Raw genomic sequence first — 3442 nt, 5'->3', positions numbered from 1 at the left:
GGAGCTCTGCTGACGGTGTTACCTCCCCAGCCAGGACTTGAGGAACTTCGGTTAATTTTAGCACATTTCCTAGTAGGAAACACTGTGTGTCGGGGGCACCTCTCCTGTCCAGGCTGGAATGTGGCTCCGGAGAGGAGAGGAGACTCACTCTTATTTGGTCTGGCTGGCTGGAGAAGAAAAGGAACAGAATGTGCTTTTTCTACAGCCGCTTGGACCCTCCTGCCACGGCACTAACTGTTCAGGGTCTTTTCCAGTACTATTAATATTCTGGAAAATTCCCTGGCTTATAAAATTGGAGAGGTAAAAACTTTTTCCTTTTTCTTACAGAACTATGGAAGAGCAGCAGTGAATCACGTCATGACCACCTTTCTCAAACTGGGCATTACAAACCTTCACAGTGATTGTGGTAGAATAGAGATCACCATTATAAAACAATGAGAGGGACTTTGGAGAACTGAACTGACTTCTTTCAGCTGTATAACCAATTCAAGAGATAGGTTTTCCTAGCTGTCTGGAGTTCCACAGCTGAGTCTAATCTGGACTCTGCAGGAGAAATTAGTTCTTTAATTAGCGAGGTCTCCTATGGGTGTTGGTGCCAATGGTGTGATGGCAATCATGTTATTTAGCAAACTTAATTTTAAACCATCCTGTTGAAAAGAAGCCTTCCCTAATGCTTAGGAAGACTTTGAGGTCACCGCAAATTTGGAAGGAGAAACAGAAACAGAACAGGACAAAGATTAAGAGATTTTGAAATCTACTCCCATATGATGTATTAAAAGGAAAATAGAATACTGGAAAAGCTTTTTAGGAAGTGATGCCATATAAATTTTATTCAAAAGCATTTACATGAACATATTTTAATTGCAGATGGATGTACAATGGCCATTATATGTATTATAGTTGACAGATTTTTCAAAACAGAAAAATATTTTTATTGGTAGTATTCCATCTATGATATTAAATTCACTACTGAATATGATGCAAACTTCTTCAGTGATGTAGTTACTTATCATCAGCTGGTGACAAAATGTTACATTCTAAGTTGATTATTCTGCTCTACCTTTTTTTCTCATTAAACTTTGTTTTAATAGGTCTCAAAATTCTGTGATAGATTTTTGGTCAAGGTGTTTCCGTTAAAAAGTAATGATTTTAAGAACTAATAAAACTGCCACACGAAAACAAAAACAAAATGGTCTACAAAATATTCTTCCCTTCTGAGGTTTTATGATGCATTGTTTATTAACCAGTCTTTTACTGTTAAACTTAAATGGCTAATTGAAACAAACAGTTCTGAGATGGTTCTTCCACCATTGATTAAGACTAGGGTGCCAACGTGAGAGGATCACTTGAGCTCAGGAGTTTGAGACCATCCTGGGCAACATAGCAAGACCTCATCTCTACCAAAAAAAAAGAAAAAATTGGCTTGGTGTGATGGCACAGGTTTATAGTCCCAGCTGTTTGGGAGGCTGAGATGGGAGGATCACCTGAGCCCAGGAGGTTGAGGCTGCAGTGAGCCGTGATGGTGCCACTGCACTCCAGCCTGGGTGACAGAGCAAGACCCCATCTCAAAAAAAGAAAAAAAAAAAGACGAGGGTGAAAAGTATTAGAGATATTGTTCATTTAGCTTTCTGAACTTCCCAGGCAGACTCAGTGACTTTGCAAGCTCCAGCGGCCACTGCTCTAATGACACTTCAGCAACTGTCTATCTCATATCATGAACAGCAAAATGACCCAGAGGAGCATAGTCAGAGAAGCTCTCAGCACACCTGGGCTTGATAGGAACCATATCAACAATAGTTATCACCCAATTTCGAGAATTTAAGAACCATCTTCCAGCTTCTTACGAGAACATCAGTCAACCTTTTCCTTCCGCTCAGCAAACTTGCAAGCAACGTGCGCCGTGTGACAATCCAGTACAGGGGCATACACAGCCGGTGTGATTCGCCCTGGAGGATGCAGGATAATCACCTGAGCAGTGAAGCCGCTGCTTCCACAGGTGGGTGGTTTTGCTTTCATCAGTGATGTTGCCGCGACGAACAGGTCTGACAGACACATTCTTGACATTAAAGCCCACATTGTCTCCAGGAGGAGCTCACTCAAAGCTTCATGGTGCATTTTAATGGACATTACTTCAGTTGTGATGTTGACTGGAGCAGAGTGTGCACGATACTGGTTTGAGAACCCCAGTGTCCACTTGGCCCACAGGGATAGTGCCAATATCCCAGATTTCGCAGACATCCTGGAGGGGCAGACGCAAGGGCTTGTCAATTGGATGAGTTGGTGGTAGGAAGGAGTCTAGAGCTTCAAGCAGCATGGTTCCATAGGCATTGCCATCTTTACCCTCAACTTTCTATCCCTTAAACGAAGGCCCGTGATCACATGGCTCCAGCATGTTGCCACCATCCCAACCAGAAATTGGCACAAATGCCTCAGTGTCAGGGCTGTAGCCCATTTTCTTAAGGTAAGTGCTGACTTCCTTAGCAATTTCTTCGTGTCTCTTCTGCTATAGGGCGGCTCAGTGAGATCCATTTTGTAAACAACAACAATTACTTGTTACACATCTGGCATGCAAGCCAGAAGGGTGTGCTCAGGGGTCTGCCCATTCTCAGAGATACCAACTTCAAATTCACCAATATCAGCAGCAACAATCAAGACAGCGCATTCTACCTGGGATGTGCCTGTAATCATGTTTTTGATAAAGTCTTGTGATGGTCACATAGCACTTGCTGGTCTCAAATTTCCACAGAGAAGCATCAATTGTGACACCATGTTCACACTCAGCTTTCTGCTTATACAAGGCCCAAGCATACTTGAAGGAGCCCTTTCCCATCTCAGCAGACTTCTTATTTGCGGAGGGTCTCTTGTCAGTCCCACCACATGTTTAGATCAGTAGGGGTGGACTTGCCCAAATCTACCAGCCCAATGACGACAATATTGATGTGAGTCTTTTCCTTTCCCATTTTGGCTTTTAGGGGTGGATTTCACAACACCTATGTTCCTGTAGCCAAGAAAAGCTAAACATTGCTTTGGAAAGCAGCTTCTTTTCTGATCTATTTTACTTGTACTTGAAATTTATCTTTTAGAAAAAAATGACTTACTTCTAATATTCTGATACAGTATGATTTTTAAAATAGCTTTATTGAGATATAATTTATATATCATATGATTCACCAATTAAATGTGCAATCCAATACTTTGGGTATATAAAAATATACATGATTTTTGAAAGCCAATACATCAGGTTTTTTTTTAACCTTTAAGTAACATGTGCTATAAAACAAAACAACTTCCTCTTCCCACCTCCTCTTTTCTATTCCAAGAAGAAACAAACCAAATTTGTTTTCTGCAGGAAGGTGTGTGTGTGTGAGACTGTGCATGCATGTGTGTGTCCTCATTAGAGGAAAAACAGAAACTGTCCATTTCTATCACCTGTTCAGAAACA

General features: G+C 41.4%; 1 pseudogene; it reads right to left on the bottom strand.

The window, feature by feature from the left end:
- Positions 1 to 1616: 1616 nt before the first annotated feature.
- On the bottom strand, positions 1617 to 2960 carry LOC116475949 (elongation factor 1-alpha 1-like; annotated as a pseudogene).
- Between the last annotated feature and the right edge of the window lie 482 nt (positions 2961 to 3442).

The sequence above is a fragment of the Hylobates moloch genome, unplaced genomic scaffold (assembly GCF_009828535.3).
Source record: "Hylobates moloch isolate HMO894 unplaced genomic scaffold, HMol_V3 SCAFFOLD_2, whole genome shotgun sequence".
In the NCBI taxonomy this organism is placed as follows: domain Eukaryota; kingdom Metazoa; phylum Chordata; class Mammalia; order Primates; family Hylobatidae; genus Hylobates; species Hylobates moloch.
The sequence above is the reverse complement of the archived record's forward strand: the minus strand, read 5'-3'. Positions and strand labels throughout refer to the sequence as shown.